General features: G+C 33.3%; 2 long non-coding RNA genes across 2 annotated transcripts; one reads left to right on the forward strand and one right to left on the reverse strand.

Annotated features, from left to right (window-relative positions):
* Positions 1–13027: 13027 nt before the first annotated feature.
* On the forward strand, positions 13028–14282 carry LOC144557517 (uncharacterized). Its single transcript, XR_013512685.1, has 2 exons — positions 13028–13341; positions 13680–14282. It is a non-coding gene; the product is annotated as an uncharacterized LOC144557517 (long non-coding RNA).
* A 325-nt stretch (positions 14283–14607) lies between these two features.
* LOC144557044 (uncharacterized) lies at positions 14608–16298 on the reverse strand. The gene is made up of 2 exons (XR_013512536.1): positions 16053–16298; positions 14608–15337 (listed from the first exon to the last, which is right to left on the reverse strand). It is a non-coding gene; the product is annotated as an uncharacterized LOC144557044 (long non-coding RNA).
* Between the last annotated feature and the right edge of the window lie 3437 nt (positions 16299–19735).

The raw sequence follows: 19735 nt of genomic DNA on the forward strand, positions 1-19735 counted from the left end.
GATGTTTTAAATTACGTTGATTGTATTAGAATGCATGATTTTGACATTCTAAGTACTATTGTTGTGAGCTCATATATTTTATCCTAAAGTATGTGTGATTAATTTTATGTCATATGATGCTACAAAATTAATGATATATATATATATATATTTTTTTTTTTTTTTTTTTTTTTTTTTTTTGAAAGCATTATTTCTGATTATAATTATTTGATGAATATTATTTTGCAAGTCTTTTTTATCAATAAAAAGTTTACTTGCATGCTCGAACAAGAAATGATAATTCATTGACGTGAAAATGTTGATGATGGACAAAAAATTAGTCCTTGTGAACATAGGAAGAAAGTCCTAAAGTCATCGAGGGGGATGGGATTTAGCCTAATGGGCCAATCTGGTGTGGGAACCCAACCTCTGTGATGGGAGATCCCCTGAAGGGGGTTCAATGGGTAAGAACAAGCAGATAGGTTGGCCAAGAAGCACAAGAATATTTGAGATATGGAACTTCTGTTCCAAACCCATCCCTATGGTGATCAGTGCTTCTGTGTAGTGTAATAAGATGAGTGTCCCAAGTCGGTAATTCGCGAGATGTGACTCTACACACATCCCAGAGGGAACTCTTCTATATGAGAATGACCGTATATAAAAGGCCGCGGCTACTGAGTTTAGGCAACCCGTAGAATATTCTCATGAAAAAAATCAAGTTAATGTGCATGGCCTCAAACGCACAACCCGCGATGTAGTTTTTCTGTACTGTGTGTGTAATAATGTTAGTTCCGATCAAAGGAATCATTGTTCAAGACCTGGTTCACTCCGATCTCCTCGGACTGAAATTATTGACACTAAGCGAAATCAAAACATTTTGCCCAATGCACAGTATAAACAATGGTAGCAGAAATATTTATATATATATATATATATATATATATATATATATATTGTTTTAAATTTAAATTTTGAGTTTTGTGGGGGATTGTTGGAAATATATTTTGAAAACACAAAATTTTATATAAATAAATACTTATTTTGATATTAACATTTTTAACTTTATGAATTATGGAGCTATTAGTGAAATCATATACAAGCTCATTGTTTGTTTCCACAGAAGATCAAATTAATAATTAGAAATGAGCTGGTAACTCATTGATACATTCATATACAAATTAAAATAATAAATGCTCCAGCTTCAAAAACGTTCAAATAAATTGATCCGTTTGAAGCTGCTGTATGATCCGTTCATATCCATTAATAAAAAACGGTAATATAATGAATATCATTTTAATTGTTATGAATGTACAAATTTATTGACATCTATGTTATTTGCCTATAAATAACACATATCATTTGGAGAGCAATTATCTAACAATGAATATACTCTCTTCTTCCTATTAGCTCCATATTTCATAAATTCAATTTCTATTCTCTCACAAACAAATATTTTTTTTATAAAAAACATATTATCCTGCTATCATTGTTGAAAGAAGCTACATCAACCTCTACCACGGTTGAGCCCGAAGGTAGAGGAATACCGGCGTAACTTGGGGCAAACTTAACCGATTATTCCTGCGCTTAGGACGGGAAGTTGCCTTAGGTCCGCATTTTGCAGCTCCGGGTAATAAAATTTTTAATTATATTCTTGATTATATTTTTAATATAATTGTTATTTATTTTATTGATCAAAATTCAGATTTAAAATTAGTTGGTAAGTTCATATTTTTCCAACAGTTGTTACCATCGCTATTAGTTGAAATAAATTAAAATGATCATTCTGTTTGAGTTACGTCAAGAAGCCTCTTTGTTTGTTTAATTAAAACTGGACCGGTCCAGATATTTCATAGCAAGATCAACGGAGGAGGAGTTTAAATGTGGAGATGAAGAAGATGAAGCATCTTTTTGTTTTTCTTTTCTCTTTTATTCAATTTTGTTCATTTAAGGGAGATCTCCATTTGAAATAAAGGGGTATATTTGTCTAAATAACAAATTTAATGAACAAAAGGGGATAAAAGAAAGGATGTTAGATTTCTGTGGGGATATTGGATTTTAAGTTGTTTTCACGAGGAAATTGACTATTTTAAAAGTTTACATGGGTACCCTAGAATTTTTCCCTATTTCTGTGTGTATTGCTGAAAAAAAAATTAAAATATTTTGGATTTTAGTTATTGATCTCGATTTAAAAGTCACTTCCAAATAAATAAGAAAATTATTGTGGTCCTTCTAGTACATTCAAATTCTAAAATAAAATTGATTTTACATTTCGACTCTGCCTTCTACTCATGAGTATTATTAACATGAGTATGAATTTCTGTCTTTTGAAGCTAAATTGGTAAACTTTTATTTAGATTATTATTATATCCGGTAAATCAACAACACATGATTAAAATTTTCTGAACATAATTGCTAGTCCATATCGTATCTCTTAACTTTCTAAAATATTTTTGTTTCCGTTGTCTAACTGTCTGATCAAAGCGTCAAAAGAAAAGAGTCTATATGATATTAACAAAAGAGGAGGGTTCAAATGCACCCAAAGTGGAATTTAATTTTTTGATTTGAAACTGGACTTCAGCTTGGGTCCGATGCCCATTGGACCCAAAGTGGTTCCAATGGGTTCGCTCACCATCAGATCTGTTTTAAGATTCGTGCACACGAATTTTAAAGCATATACAAAAGTGTGAGCGCGAATCCTAAAGCAGATCCGATGGTGAGTGAACTCATTGGAACCACTTTGGGTCCAATGGGCATCGGACCCAAGCTGAACTCTTGAAACTGGGGGATATATCCAGAAATCCGGATCCGTAATTTAGGGATTATCCACTCCGATCGAATTACACGGATTCGGATTCGGATCGGTTTACAGCCCTAGGTAGGGTCCACTGGAAAATAATTTAGAAATGAAATAAAAGGAATAGATGTGGATCAGGCAATATTGTCGTTCGTGTGGTCGGTTAATTTATTTTCTTCATTATAATCAATTATATTTAATTATTAACGTAAATTTTCAATTTCCAATTGAATTAAAGGTTTCGAGTGTATTGAAATTTTCAATTAAGTATCATGTGCTAAGATATGAATTTCCATATATATTTATATATTAGAATACATTTTAATTGCTCTTTATTAATGGTTTATAACTAATTAAAAAAAGTTTAAGCCGCATCTGGAATTATCATGTGACAGCCGCATCTGGAAAGATAGTTATCATTAGGTTGGCCGAGTTATGATAAGGAGAATAAAAATATTAAATTAGTGGTGGAGACCTTAATTAACCGGAGATATCATTAGTTGGACATCCAATACAGAAATAATAAAATTAATTAGAAGAATTTATTTTTTTAAAGTATCTGGATCGGTTCTGTCTAAACAACTGATCCAGATAACTATCTGCATCGGTTCTCTGTTAAAACCCGATCCAAATAGTTACCTGGATCGGTTATTATATAAAGAACTGATCCAGATGATATTATTTAAATTAACTTATAATTTATTTTTTTAAAGTATCTGGATCGGTTCTCTGTTAAAAACCGATCCAGATAGTTATCTGGATCGGTTATGATATAAAGAACCGATCCATATATTATTTTTCAAATTTTCTTTTCATGTTATAAAAGTAAATTACATATAAAAACAGAAAGCAAAATGTAACCTTGATTTATTAAGAATTGTTGCATGTCATGGTAGTTATTATAGTGGTTGCTATGGCCAATCATACACAGATACATGTCAGTGTTGCTATTAGTGTCAATAGTTATTAATTGTTGACGACTGTTAATTGGTTGATACTAGTTGCACTTAATTACATGTCTGCCAATTCTGGTACGTGTTGAGAAATTAAGAAATATAATTATGAGAAAAATGAATTTTATTGAATGTTTTTTTTTAAATTTATTATGTATATTTATACAAACTAATTAAGGCTCAAGGAGCCGTTATTGTAACGTTGGTTTTGTTTTTGAAATACATACAAGGACATATTCTCTTCTCCTTCTTTTTTAATTCTAGTCCTTAATCTATGACGATGATTAATCTCAGATTGTAAATTAATATCCAGCAAATATTCTTCTATTTCCGTATATTTTATTTTATTAATTTCTATGAATAAAAAAATTCTCCTTGTTTATATCCATTTTCTTTCTTGGTAAAAAATTATTTTGTAAAACTTTTCTTGTTTATATCCATATTCTTTCTCGTAAAAATTTATTTTCTTTCTTGTTTATATCCATTTATTTTGTAAAAAATTTCTTTCTTGATAAAAATTCTCCTTGTTTATATCAATAAGGTGTGTTACCATAAAATGGTGCAATTGTATCCCTCCTCATTTATTATTATTATAATTAATCATGTTAATACAAATATAAACCTGTGGGAAAAATTAAGACACTTAGATTATGACTGGAAACACAACATGCATGTGAAATAGAAAATATAATTTGTAACGTGAAAAAAAATAATGATAAGTAGACGGTTTTAATTATTGGGTTCATTTTCACTTCGAGAGAAGTTAAAACTGATCGGTGGTCAGTATGTCCAAATATAATAAGGAATTCAAGCCTTAATTATTTTATCAAATGCGGATTAAAATCATGTCAGTTTAACATTTAAAATTAGGCCTCTAAATGTAAACCACCTATTATTGTTGCTTCATAAAGCTTTGTTCATGAATTGAATGTTTATTTATATATCATTTTGTTGCCTTGAGTATTATTGAATTTATGGATCATTTCGAGTTCATGACTGAAATTGTGAAACTCCATAATATAGATAATATATACTCTTAAAAGGTCACTGACCAAGGTAATTAGCAGGAACACTAATTACCGCGATAAGGTTAGTATGTGGATTAAAAGATGGTTAAGTTTTACAAACCACCTGACACAAGATGTCATTTTAATCACATAGATACATGTTCTAGGAACATGGTATTTGACAGACCCCGAATGAAACATTAAATAGAATTGTGTTCGTGTCATTTATGTTTTCATTCAGTGTCAGGTTCTACAGTATGAGGTATTTATCGTTCCCACTGAGAAATATGTATGTGTGATTGTTATCTACCGCTGTCTGTAAAAAGCAGTCATAACGGTAGCTTTTCCATATGTATAGCTTAGCTGAGGAAGTGATAGTTTACCAAGAATACTATTTGTCCCTCGTATCTCTATACGAGCGATAGCATCACTGGGCCCCTTGGTAGAGTTAGATTATCTGCTAGCGGTATAATTACAAGAGTAATTATATTTGATAATCTGCTCAAGATCAAGAAAAGATTCAGTTAGCAAGGATGACACACATCTACCTTGAAACTGATCTAATAGCTCTGAGACAGAAAAACAGACACAAGTAAATTGTTTACTGGATCGTGATATTGTACAGTATAGCATCATCTGTGTAATTGGATGGTTATGATGTGTTGCCAGATGCCGCTCATGATTATAGAACTTAAAATAGTTTTAACTCTATTTACCAACATAACACAGATCCTATTGGGTCACACCATATAGGAGTTAATCGGAGAATCTTATTGTGATTGATTATAAATTGGTTAATTTATAAACGTTGGTTAATTTATAAACGTGTGTGACACGTTGTATAAAAGTTAACCGGTTAATTTATAAATGTGCATGACACATTGTATAAATTATCGAAACAACAACCGCAAGAAAAATATATATAATTGTTCATAATAATTATACGAATATTATTTGTATTCGGGCCGAGGGCATTCGGGTCTTTTCAGATTCGTGCTTATCCGCATGACATGTCATCGATCCTATCCAGATGACACGTCATCGATCTTATCCACATGACATGTCATCCTTATCCATTCAATGACATATCTTGTAAATAGGCCGAACTTGGAGGGCATTTTGGTCTTTTGGCAACCGACCCTAAACCCTATAAATAGGGGTGGAGGGGTAGAGAGAAATTGGCTAATTCACTCATACCGTTTCGTGTCGAAACGGATCAGTATTTTCTCTCTTTCTCGGTTTCTCTACCAAATAGTGTTTCGGTTGAGAAAAGAAAGTTATACGTAGTTGACGTATAATCTTGCGGGTTGTTGTGAAGTATATTTACGGGATTGATGAATAGTGTTTTACCTAATTCCGCGGTATGTTAGTTTTGCTTATTGATGAAACTGAGCAACCGAAAATTCGTGTTTATGGGTTTTCGTCTTTTTCCTGTGAATAGTGTTTTGCAGAATTCCGCGGTTTACGGTATTTCTGGCAGAAGAAATAAACCGCTCTCCGGTTAGTCCTGGTGGATAACCGATAGAGGTATCACACGTGTGATACTCCGAGTCGATTCCTTCCCTGGTGAGGCTCTACTCGTTCAGTCTGCATTCCAACTGTGATTTGGAAACAAGGTATAAATATGCTATATTAATCTATTTAATTGGTAAGTAGATTAAAGTTTTAGAAATCAATCATGGAGTATATCTGTAAAAAGGATTAAATTGGGTTTTGATGCCAAAGGAATACTGAAGGTGGACCGCCTTGGAAAGTTTCCTGACATACCGCGTTTAATCCTGAGCTTAAGTTGGCTGTAGAAATTTTTGTTCTACGGTCATTCCGCAGCTTAAGCCTAAACGGGTTTTGGTTACAGCACCGTAAACCCCAACAACAATCCCCCATTTCATCCCCCAGTCATTAACTACTTCAATAACTACTAACTACCTAGGGGGACCACTTACTATTTGGAGACCACATAATATTTGAAAGATTTTACAACTGGCGCGCGCAAGTATTCATCTATAATGCATCAAGTATTCATATATAACACATCAAGTATTCATACCTAATATATCAAGTATTTTAAAAAAAAAAACTGGACACGTTTTTAGAGGTGAGATTTTTTTTTCTTCATTCAATCTAATCAATATTTCTGACGATCGGTGAGGAATTTTGCAAATCTAAAACCACGAATATTTTTGACATAATTTTATCTTTAATATGAGATCCATGATGATATACTTTCGAGTTGTCCATTGTACAAGTATTCATTCTTATCGAGAAAATATTCATCCTCGTCGTGCAAGTGCAAATATAGAAACTGGACACATCACTCATCCATCTTTTACACGTTTTTAGAGGTGGTTTTGTCACACCCCGCGGCCACGGGATGCGACAGTCTCCCGCCGTAAGCATACAACGCCGTGTATGCTTACAAGGCAATTAACAATTCAAACCAAACAACACACAATTCAAAACAAGTTTCTAATATAAAATCAGAGTACATGGTCTGGACAGTAAATAATACAACATAAGTATCTCATCCGGATACCAACCATGATGCCTACCCTAAAACTATACACCAAAATATCTAGGGTCCTGAGATGGTAAGCTACTATGGCCTACTACTCGCGTGCCTCTCCGGAATCAGTCGCACCAGTACCTGTAAAATAACCGGGAGGGTGGGCGTGAGAATAAATTCTCAGTGCGAATTTGCCACAGTTCAGACTATTGGACTTGCAATCAAACTCTATATTCAACAATGAAACCCAACAATAATAATGCAAACAGATATATATAATCATAAATAACAGAATGCCAATACTCGACAACAATTAATCAACCTGAAACACAGTTTACGGAATTTCCAAGATGAATTTCAAACACAACATATATTTTGGCTTAACTCAATTCATTAGGGCTTGTAGCAATCACAGATGTTCTTTCGAGCTGGACCCTTTATCAAACCCACATCTGTAGGGTTACTGACACCTACAGATGGCCAACCAAGCTGGACCCTTTATCTGACACCCATCTGTAATCGCTTGGCTTAATAGTTATTAAGGTCTGGTTCAAGTCACATAAAGAAAATCCTCTTTAGAATCGTTTCCAATATTCGCAATATTCAATTGACCTTCCAAATGCATTAACACGTAGGAGAATGCCACTGAGCCATAGACGTTACACAAGTCACCCACGATTTCCAATAACATCTCATAACATAATCACCCTCCCTCGTCCCAACCGGTACTGGGAATATCGAGGGCCGTTCACCTAAGGCCATTAGGATCCTGGGAATCCAAGTCAGCATACAGCCCGACTTGGCAAATTCATTGGATCCAAGTGCTTAACTTCGTAAATCCATTCACATACATATCAATTCAAATCGTGGTGACTTTAAATCAAATCAGATCATAATAGATCGACACAACCTACAACCATACCAGCATGCAAATCACTCAAGTCATATAAATTCGAGTTTAATTTGATTGGGCTATGCAAATGGTTTACTCAATTCAATGATGCAATCAATGATATTCAACATGACAAATGAATACACAGTTTAATTCCTGAAAATAAAGTATCAAACAAGTCCAAGAATCCCGCACCTTATTATGACGAGCGTACCGCTTAGTAACGGATCGGGCGTCTCGAATTGCCTCGCTAAGTTTTGCTCGACCGAGCCTACACCTATATTATACGTATACTTGGTTTAATTCGGGTTCAGTGGTCTATACGTTTACTTTAGTTTACCAATGGTTCATACCGTCCTAATTCAATTCTAATGCTTTGGGATCGGTTCTTTTCGGTTCCTTCTTTCTTACTTAAAAATCTTTAAAACTCACACAATTTACTTCTGGGTCCTTTAAACCCTACACAATTCCATTTAGGTTACCATTCATTCACCATTTCACTACTTTGGTTCTCGGTTCAATTCAATTTACCTTTAGGTTAACCCTAATTTGGTCAAAACCTCAATTCAGCCGTTAATTATTCTAGAAATTCAGGATCAGGAGGTAACCTTACTGATTATGAGTCTAATCAGTTGGATTAAACAAATCAATTCACGATTATACTCAATTTGGGTTTTGGCTCGAAACCCTAGAAATCAAAAATCCACAAATTGGGAGGAAATCGGGAAAAAGATTGAAAATAAACCAGCAAGGAGTGTAGAGGAACTAGTCCTCGAGCAATTCGAACACAAATCTCGAGTTTAAAACGAGAATCTGAGAAATTGAGAAATCTGAGCTTTTCGAGAGAAATAGAGAGAGAAAGAAATACCAAATAAGAGGGTTAGGAGAGATCCTCGGCTGCTTTCTTGGTTCCAAACTTGATTTCTCGCAACAATCGAGAGTCTGAAAGAAACAGAAACTCACACGCTCTTTTTCCTCTCTCTTGGGCGAAAATTACTTGAAAATGGTGAAAATAATGAAGTGGGAGAGAGAGAGGGTCTGATTTGAGTTTTAGGGTTAAAATTACCCTGAATGCGGATGCACCCATCCGCACTGCGGGTGGCTTGACCTGCACTCAGCACTTGGTCATTTTCGGAAGTGAAATTTAACACAGAAACCATACGCAGTGCGGGTGGCTTCACCCGCACTCGGGACTTAGGCAAGAGTTCAGGAAAAGTCCGAGCGTAGTGCGGATGAATTCCACCCGTAGTGCGGGTCAACCTCATCCGCACTCAGTACTTAGCCGATTTCAGGAAATTCAGTTCGATACAGGAATTCATGAGTACGGCTGAACCCATCCGCAGTGCGGGTCACTCACCCGCACTCAGCACTTAGTCAAATTTTCAGAATTTCAAATCAACACATGTTTGCATGAGTGCGGACGCACCCACCCGCAGTGCGGATCAACCCATCCGCACACAGCCTATAAAATCTCAAAATCTCGAAATTTCAACGCGGTTTTGATTCATACTTAATTTACTTATTTAGAGGAACCTTAATTAAGGTTTAAACTTCCATTTTATTAGCACAATTTTTGATTCTTGCTTTTAAATCCTTTGACTTTAATTATTAAAATTTCGTAACGTAACAGGTTTTTTTTCTCCGTTCAATATAACCAATATTTCTGACGATCTATGAGGAATTTTGCAAATCTAAAAGCACGAATGTTTTCTACACAATTTTATCTTTCAAATGAGATCCATGATGACATACTTTCGAGTTGTCCGTTGCACAAATATTAATCTCTTATCGAGAAAGTATTAATCCTTATCGTGTAAGTGTAAATATAAAAACTGGGCACATCACTCATCCATTTTTTACATGTTTTTAGAGGTGGGTTTTTTTTTTCTCCGTTCAATCTAACCAATATTTCTGACTATCTGGGAAGAATTTTGCAAATATAAAACCACGAACGTTTTCTACACAATTTTATCTTTCAAATGAGATCCATGATGACATACTTTCGAGTTGTTTGTTGCACAAGTATTAATATCTTGTCACTCAAGTATTCATACATAAGATATTAAGTATTCATTTATACACATTGAAGTATTAATATCTAAGACATCAAGTATTCATTCATACATCTCTATTTTTTTTCAAAATTTGTTTTTATGTCATTTATTTAATACGCAGTGGACTAATTCACCATTAATAAAGCTTTGTTCTTTGCAAAACTCGCTACTTCATGAGGAAGGGGAACATAAACATGAAAAAGATTAATTGCATATACATATACAAAATTATTTTGATACGATCGACAGTGACGGATCTGACCCGGTAGAGACGTGCTCTAGTATTCATTCAAACACATTGAAGTATTCATTCATACACGTTGAAGTATTCATTCCTGGCAGAGGCGTGCTTGATTGGGATGGAGTGACGGATGATCTCCGGCAGAACGTTTGCTAGAGCAGGAGCAGCAGGCATAGAGGAAAAAAACCGAGGCGAAAATGTAAGAGGGAGGGAGCTTATTGTATTTATCATTTCAAGGTGGGAGAGGGAGGGGAGCTTATCAATGGAAAAACGGAGGTGGAGGAGGAGGTGGGATGCGGAGGTGGGAGAGGGAGGTAGAGGCGGAGGTGAGGTGAGGTGAAGGTGAGAGAGGGAGGTGGGAGGCGAGGTGGGAGAGGGAGGCGGAGGTGGGAGAAGAAGATGGAGGTGAAAGAGGAAAATAGAGGTGGAAGAGAAAGGGAGAAAGATGAAAGAAATAAAGGTTGTTAAAAATAGTAGTTATAGTTATAGTTAAAATAGAAAGTTAGTTGGGGGATGAAATGGGGGATGGATAGGTGGGGATATTATAATTACCCTAAAAAATAATCGATCCTAAAAGTTTTGTTTTTTCATAACCTAATTCTAAAAAAAAATATATACTTTTAGGATCGGTTATTTATTAATAACCGACCCTAAAAGTTTTTTTTTTTTTAGAATTAGGATCTGAAAAAAAAAACTTTTAGGATCGGTTATTTATTAATAACCGATCCTAATTTTTTTTTTGAGAATTAGGATCGGTTGTTTAGAGAGAACCGATCCTGATACTATTAGGATTGGTTCTAAGCTAATAACCGATCCTAATATATGATAATTAGGATTGGTTCTTAGCTTAGAACCGATCCTGATACTATCAGGATCGGTTTTTAGAGAGAACCGATCCTAATACTTATGTAGCGCTAGAGGTACTGATCCAAAATATTTGAGTCTCAACTCATCCCTCTCTCTCTCCCCCTCCCTCTCCTGCGTGTCTCTCTCTTTCTCTATCTCCGTCTCTCCCTCTCCTCCGTGTTTCTCTTTCTCTGTCTCCGTCTCTCCCTCTCAAAGCCGCTCTCCCTCTCGCCTCACCCTCTCCGCTTAGTAAGCTTTACTATTAATTTTAGGTTTATTAACAAAGTAGATTTGCATGTGAACTAAAAATAAAATTACTTAAATAACCCTGCAAATTCTAGTCCATTAATAAATCAGAAAATGGTTGTTTCCGGATATTCCTCAAATTCTTATCTCTAAGAAAAAAAAGCAGTTTTGTCCGAAATTTTTATTTAATATAAAAAATATAAAATTTTCAAATCTACACACGTTTTGAATAAAATTTCAAATTTGCCAAATTCGGTAATTAATTTACCGAAATAAGCCCTATGTACGATAAATTATTCAACAAATTTAAAATCCTATTTCTGATAAATAATTTATCAGAAATAGAATCTTTTTATTTTATTTTTATTTTAATTAAATAGAAGATGTTATAATTTTATTTTTCTATTAAATATTAAAAATATTTTCATATTTCTTTAATAATATATAAAATACTATATAATTGAATTTATTAGAAAGACCGCGACAAATAACCCATATCAACATTTTTTTCAGGCCAGATTTTTTTGCAGCTGTAAGAAAAATTAAAATATTTCTTTAAGAAAATTTCTAGTGTATCCATGTAAACTTTTAAAATAGCCAATTTTCCCATGAAAACATCTTAATATCCAATATCTCCATAAAAACTTAATATCCTTTCTTTTATCCCTTTAATATACTAAATTTGTAATTTAGACAAATAGACCCTTTCATTTTAAATGGAGATCTCCCCATGAATGAGAAAAATTGAATAAAAGAGAAGAAAAAAGAAAAGAGAAATTTCATCTTCTTCATCTCTATGTTTAAAGTCTAAACTCCTCCTTCGTCTACTCAAGTTGTGTATAGTTAATTTGATTACATAGGAAATTAAATGATAAAATAGGACATCAACAGAGATTCGCACCTTTAATGGTGATGTGCAATGATAGACAAGTAACTAAACATATTACACGAATACTTCGCCAATCACATCCGCTAACACAAAATGGAAATATATCACATTACATAATTCCATCCAACAAGAAAATAAACCAAAGATTGATAACATTTCGTGAATCGAAATAACATAATAAAAGCAAAATAAAATATTGTTCTTCAATCATCACTCAACATGCAGACACAGCAAGCCATGCAAAGTGCTTATTCATGATTGAAATCTGAATTCATGAAAAAGAAACCCCAAAAAGAAAAAAGAAAAATCAAACTTAAAACATAAAACATAACAGTATAAATCTTAGTTAGGTGCTTCCAAAATCAAAAGCTTTGACCTTGTAAATAAGGGGTTGTCTACAGTGCAGTATATGGATTTTGGCTGTAGTACAGCAAAAAAAATAACCCTTCATTTTATAATCGAACAAGTGTGATTATTAGAAATTTTAACAGTATTTCTTCGTTATATTTAACAGAAATGCTAGTCGGAAGGCCAAATTGGTCATTTTATAATGAACCGCGTATTTCATACTCTCAGACATATCCTCTCCACCTCTCCCTCTTCGCCGTTTTTAAACGGACGTGCCCACCCCCTCCTCCTGTCTGTATGGGCAGCCGAGCAAACGCCGCCCCTCTCCGCCATTTTTTTCGCTCTCTCTCTCTACCGAGCACTGTGTCCAAAATCCACTCTCTCTCTTAGCCCGAGCACTGAGCACAAACCTACCCCGCTGTCTCACTCTCTGAGCCCAGGCACCACTAACGCCACTGATGACTCAGATATCGCATTCCGATTCTAAAACCCTAGGAGAAGGATCTGATGGGTCAAGCGGTCCTTGATTTGCTCAACGATGAGCTCACGAGATTGCTCAAGTTGAAATTAAGGGATTTCTAGAAAGGAAGTATTGCTTGTGTTTATTAATTGGTAAATGTTTTCTTTTGTACCTCAAATGTAAGGAGGCTGAAGTAATTGGGTAATCTGATGAAACGTAATGGTGGATTATAAATGGGATGATCAAGGGTTCATTAGTCTGATTAGTGCTTAGTGGGTAATTTTGCTTTGATAATTTTTGAAGCAATGAACCAGAAGAAATAAATGACCATGCAAAGTTAGATATTTCAATTTCTAATTTTTTTTATATAAGCTTATGACTTAAACATTGAGAATAAATAAGATCTTATGAAGTATTATTCTCCTGCCCACATTGATTATTTTCTTCTTTTTCAATCCAATGGCAAGGAATTCATCATTGCATGCATTTCTGGACAGTTACCTATATACAATCTCAATACAGGTGGTATGATCTGCCACATAGGGGCCCGAAGCAGACAGTTGCTGGTGTAGTACTTGGAGAAATAAATATATACCAGTAGGTACCTCAATTGGTTTTGTTTGGTTTCCTTACTGGCACAAGATTGGCCTTGGTTTGTTTGACATGGGAGCATACTGTTTAATTACCCCATTTATCAAACCTGGCGACCATGGATCAAATCATCAACTCAAAAGGGAGATGTCAGCTGTTATTAGAATACTGCTTTCTCATTGTAGACCTTGTATCTTTGCATAACTCTTTTCTCACATGCTCTCATTTAGAACAGTAATTTTAAGTAGTGATCATAAGACAATGGCTGACTGGTTCTGATGACAAGTAGAAGGGTTATGACATTGCAAAAATAAAGAAAAATGATGTAATAGTAGAGAGGAGTGATGGCTGGTATGGTGTTATGATCCTACTGGTACGCAACTAGGATTACTGGTATGAGTTTGGCAGTATGTTGTTTGCTATTTTATTTCTTTTTCTCATTGAGACTAGTTGTATGTGATTTAATTTGAAGCCTTTTATATTTTGTTGTTTTTTTCTACATTTCATATGTTGTAATGGATGTTTCTATGTATTTAATATATTATTTGTCTATCATTTTTACTCCCACATGTATTACAAATTGCTTATTAATTGCACAAATAGAGATTCTCTTAGTAACAGTATCTCAAGACTTTCTTTCTTTTTAGAAAAATAAAAAATAAAAATCAATCAACTTAAGAAAAAAAGAATAGAGTCATACTTATGTCATTATTTTACAAATGAACATTTTGAAAAAAACAAACAAAAAGTAATGTTATATAAATTTCTTCGAATGGTAAGAACTTGAGAAAAAAAATGATACATGCAATGTTATTACTATATAAAAGATTTATTTAAAAGATGGAGAAGCAAACAATCAACATGTGACACATAATATAACAGATATCATTACTATACAAGCATGGTTGCGTTTGATAATTTACAAGTGTTTATTCAATTCAACTATATTTTATTTTTCTATAAAACTAGAAACCCAGTTCTGCGTCTCTCCTGTCCATTATACAATCACACCCTTCAAATGGTGAATTAAAATTTAAATAACAATACAAGCAACAACGCATTGCACAATACTCTTCCCCGCCAGTGACGCCTTACCCCACACCAATATGCAAATTCTGCTATGGAAGCTGCTATCGCAACTCCTGCAGTGGCTTCTCCATAATTGCACCCATACCAGTACATGTACCTGCACTGTTTACTAGTACTCTCAATCAACTTTTGTCTCTCTTAAAGCAAATCCCAACCCTAGTTTCTCCAACTCACGTACATTGGACACTTTGGCTCTTGTCTTGACCACCTTAGACATGGCTTCGTATTCATCTTTGCCTCCGCCTTCCAAAAATGCCCCTATAATACAGCCTTCATTAACCCAGTACACACCAAACCGGCAATTAGGGAAATCCCCAAAATGAACTGCTTCTCCAACATTTTCCCCATAAAATTGCCATGATAAGGCAAAAACCCTTAGTAGAAGAACAGTAAGTAGTCCAGGTCACTAGTTTCATCATGTGCCATTATTGCTGAGACAGCATGCCTATATATTAAATTGACAACAATACAATGTGTAAAATATTAGATGAAATATATAAGAAGTCTAGTCAGATTCATATCAGAGTTGTAAGAATTTTCTCTCTTTTTTGTGAAACATGTTAAATTTTCAAGTATGGCATATGCCCTAGAGAGTCAATTATATCCTTTATTTGAAATAAGGGTCTCCTATTATAAAGTACGACAATGAAACTAAGGTGAAGTAGGCAAAAAGTGCTGAGATTAAGCTTGCAATATCCAACTAGATTGCTCTTCGAAAATTTGTTCGTCTGAAAACAAAAAACAAGTGCACAGCTAAGAATAGAATGATGTCCATTTGCTTAAATTACAAAGATTTAATGAAAAGTTATATGCAAGCTAACCAGAAAACATCTAACAAACACTAGTTAGACGAAAGTTAAAAATTCAATTCTCTCAAGCCTCGTCAATCTTTTGATGTGTATTTGCTTAAAGAAAAATCAAATTGGCTCCTGTTGTAGAAGTTCGGTATCAAATTCAACAAAAGTTGGAACTTAAACTTGAAAAAAGAAAAGTTAACTAATTAAATCATGCGGAATTGAGATAAACGTATTAGAATTTCTCAAGGATCTTTGGCAAGTGAAAGAGATAATTGAAAAAAAAAAAAAGACTTTTCAATTCCAGCGGAATTGAGTTGAGTTAATTGAAAACAATGTGGAACGGTAAGAGGAATGGGGTTTTACGATTTGCCAAGAGAAAAAAAAATGAGAACAATATCACGAGCACCGAGCAGCAGAGGCGGCAACGCGATTTCTCTGCTCTCTTCTCCGTTCCAATGGATCAGCCACGATTTTGTTCAACCCCGCCGCGATTTCTCTTATCTCTTCTCCGTTCAAAAGGATCAGCCGCGATTTTTAGGGGTGAGAGGAAGAGATCAGTTGGGATTAGCAAAACTTTTGGGATGAGAGAAGAGATCAGAGAAAGAGATAACGGAGTCAGGAAAAAAGTGAAAATGACAATTTTACCCTAAATAACTTAAAATTGGAGACAAAGAGATTAGGGGTGTCAATGGGTACGGTACGGGTCGGGTGGAGACATTTTCATACTCATACCCATTAAAATTGACCTTACCCATACTCTACCCATACCCATTAAAAATTGATCTTACTCTACCCTACCCTTACCCGTTAATATTATCAGGTAACGAAACGGTAGCGGGTGAATAATGGATAATACTAGTATAATAATTAGTTTTATTATATTTTACAAATTAAACATCAAAAACTCATTCATATTAACACATATATAATTGCATTTCTAATAAAAAATAAAATAAATGTGCAATTAATTCCAACTAAATTATTTTTTATAAAGAATAAAATTCAAAAACATGAATATACATTTAAGTGGGTTAGAAATTGAATTAAATATACATTTAAATGGGTTGGAAATTGAATTGAATATATATTTGGATTTTATAATTACCCTATAGGGTAACGGGTACGAAATAGTCATTACCCATATCATTACCCATTTATTTAACGAAAAAAAATTCTTACCCATACCCGCCTTATCGAATACGATACTGGTTGGGTAAACAGCTTAAAAGGTACCATTGACACCCCTAAAAGAGATTAAAGGTCAGATTTTACTTAAAACAAATTACTGCACTGTAGCCGAATTAATTTTGCTGCACTGTAGCAAACCCTGTAAATAATCATTGCACTTTTCGATATTCGCTGATTGTTATCATAAAATTCCAGCATTTTGCATCTATAGTAAGTAGACAAGAGGAATTGGAGAAGAAAATAATTTCTATTTTGATTTGTACAATGAGCATATTTATAAGCGTATTGCATCAATCACTAGTCTATCCTAACTATGGTTTAGTCATTTGACTAGAGTAAGCGCTATGTTGTTACCATCGCTATTAGTTGAAACAAATTAAAAGGATCATTCTGTGATCAGTTATGTCAAGAAGCCTCTTTGTTTGCTAAAAACTGGATCGGTCCAGTTATTTCATAGCAAGATCATCGGAGGAGGAATTTAGATATGGAGATGAAGAAGATCAAGCATCGTTTTGCTTTTCTCTTCTCTTTTATTCAATTTTGCTCATTTAAAGGGAGATCTTCATTTGAAATAAAGGGTATATTTGTCTAAATAAGAAATTTAATGCACAAAAGGGAATAAAAGAAAGGATGTTAGATTTCTATGGGGATATTAGATATTAAGGTGTTTTCATGGAGAAATTGGCTATTTTAAAAGTTTACATGGGTACACTAGAAATTTTCTCTATTTCTTCGTGTTTTATTGAAAAAAATTAAAATGTTTTGGATTTCAGTTATTGATCTCGATTCAAAAGTCACTTCCGAATAAATAAGAAAATTATTGTGGTCCTAATACATTCAAATTCTAAAATAAAATTGATTTGACATTTCGACTCTGCCTTCCACTCATGAGTACGGATTTCTGTCTTTTGAAGTTAAATTGGTAAATTTTTATTTAGTTTATTATTATATCTGGTAAATCAACAACACATGATTAAAATTTTCTGAACATAATTGCTAGTCCGTATCGTATCTCTTAACGTTCAAAATATTTTTGTTTCCGTTGTCTGACTGTCTGATCACATCATCAAAAGAAAAGAGTCTATATGCTATTAACAAAAATACATATAATTTATGAGGAGAGTTCAAATGCCTCAATTTTTTGTGCCTCCATCATGCCTTTATTTTTAAAATGCTAATAACTCAAAATTTAAATCATAAACGTCAAAATAAAACCATTAGATGTGATCTATATTATTTTCTTTATGTGCTCATAAAAATTTATTACATTTTGGTTTTGTTTATATGTGAAGCATTTAGAGGAAAATTGAATGTCCATAAATTGTCCACATTACACTAGTGGAAAAACATGAATCAGGATCGGCCTATCTGGATCGGTTATATGAAACAACCGATACTAATACCTATCTGGATCGGTTTTCTGAACAAAACCGATCCTAAAAACTAGTTAGATCGGGTTTTTTAGTCAACCGATCCTAATTTGTGAACTATCTGGATCGGTTTTTTATAAAACCGATCCTGATACTATCAGGATCGGTTGTTTTAGAAAACCGATCCTAATAGTTAAACTATTAGGATCGGTTGTTCTAAAAAACCGATCCTGATAGTATCAGGATCAGTTGTTCTAAAAAACCGATCCTCATAGTTAAACTATTAGGATCGGTTGTTTAGAACAACTGATCCTGATACAATTTTTTTTTTCAAAATTGGTTCTGCAAAAAAAAAAAAAAAAAAAAAAAAAATCAGGGTCGGTTTTTTATAAAGAACCGATCCTGATACTATTAGGATCGGTTTTTTATAAAAAACCGATCCTGATTTTTTTTTTTTTTTTTTTTTTTTTTACAGAACCAATTTTGAAAAAAAAAATTGTATCAGGATTGGTTTTATTGCTAAAAACCGATCCTGATAGTATCTGGATCGGTTTTTAGCAATAAAACCGATCCTGATAGTATCTGGATCGGTTTTTAGCAATAAAACCGATCCTGATAGTATCTGGATCGGTTTTTAGCAATAAAACCGATCCTGATAGTTTTTTTCTTTTATTTGGAAAATCTTTTCATATGGTTATGTTTAAATAAATATAAAAAATTACATATTAGAAATATAAGTTAATTATTTAATAGAAATTTTATTTAATTTTTAAATTCTACTTAAATAATATTAAGATCCAACGTAAACTATTTACGGCCGTGCGATGTTGCTATATTGTTTTGCTTTGATGAACTAGTAAATGAATCCCGAATTGTATCAAATTTTATAATGGTGAAATTAATATGACATTCTTTCATTTTAACGGTTCCGATCGACCAAATGCTAATGTTCGTATTCGTTCCTTCACAACCCCACACAACAAGGATTCAAGTCCTATGTATATTATTATATGGCACAAGTCATTGATGCATCATGCATGATTGTATAAAAAAATTCAATAGTCAAAATGACTTCAAAATGAAATATCAATGTCAAATAATTAATTATATTATCACATAAATTTTAATAATATAAATTACATTAATTTTCATCAAAATTACATTAATGAAATGTCAATGTCAAATAGTACCTATCTCCTGTTTAATATTATTTAAGTAGAATTTGAAAATTAAATAAAATTTATATTAAATAATTAACTTATATTTCTAATATGTAATTTTTTATATTTATTTAAACATAACCATATGAAAAGAGTTTCCAAATAAAAGAAAAAAACTATCTGGATCGGTTTTATTGCTAAAAACCGATCCAGATACTATCAGGATCGGTTTTTAGCAATAAAACCGATCCTGATACAATTTTTTTTTTTCAAAATTGATTCTGTAAAAAAAAAAAAAAAAAAAAAAAAAAAAAAAAAAAAATCAGGG

The sequence above is a fragment of the Carex rostrata genome, chromosome 7 (genome assembly GCF_964058835.1).
Source record: "Carex rostrata chromosome 7, lpCarRost1.2, whole genome shotgun sequence".
In the NCBI taxonomy this organism is placed as follows: domain Eukaryota; kingdom Viridiplantae; phylum Streptophyta; class Magnoliopsida; order Poales; family Cyperaceae; genus Carex; species Carex rostrata.